This window comes from Oncorhynchus kisutch, unplaced genomic scaffold (genome assembly GCF_002021735.2).
Source record: "Oncorhynchus kisutch isolate 150728-3 unplaced genomic scaffold, Okis_V2 Okis09a-Okis19a_hom, whole genome shotgun sequence".
NCBI lineage: Eukaryota > Metazoa > Chordata > Actinopteri > Salmoniformes > Salmonidae > Oncorhynchus > Oncorhynchus kisutch.
In genome coordinates, this window is record NW_022261985.1 from 13,030,870 (window position 1) to 13,031,206 (window position 337).

Consider the following 337-nt stretch of genomic DNA (forward strand, 5'->3'; position numbering starts at 1 on the left):
TGCTAGTTATATCTATGTGTTGCTAGTTATATCTATGTGATGCTAGTTATATCTATGTGTTGCTAGTTATATCTATGTGATGCTAGTTATATCTATGTGTTGCTAGTTATATCTATGTGTTGCTAGTTATATCTATGTGATGCTAGTTATATCTATGTGTTGCTAGTTATATCTATGTGTTGCTAGTTATATCTATGTGTTGCTAGTTATATCTATGTGATGCTAGTTATATCTATGTGTTGCTAGTTATATCTATGTGTTGCTAGTTATATCTATGTGTTGCTAGTTATATCTATGTGTTGCTAGTTATATCTATGTGATGCTAGTTATATCTATG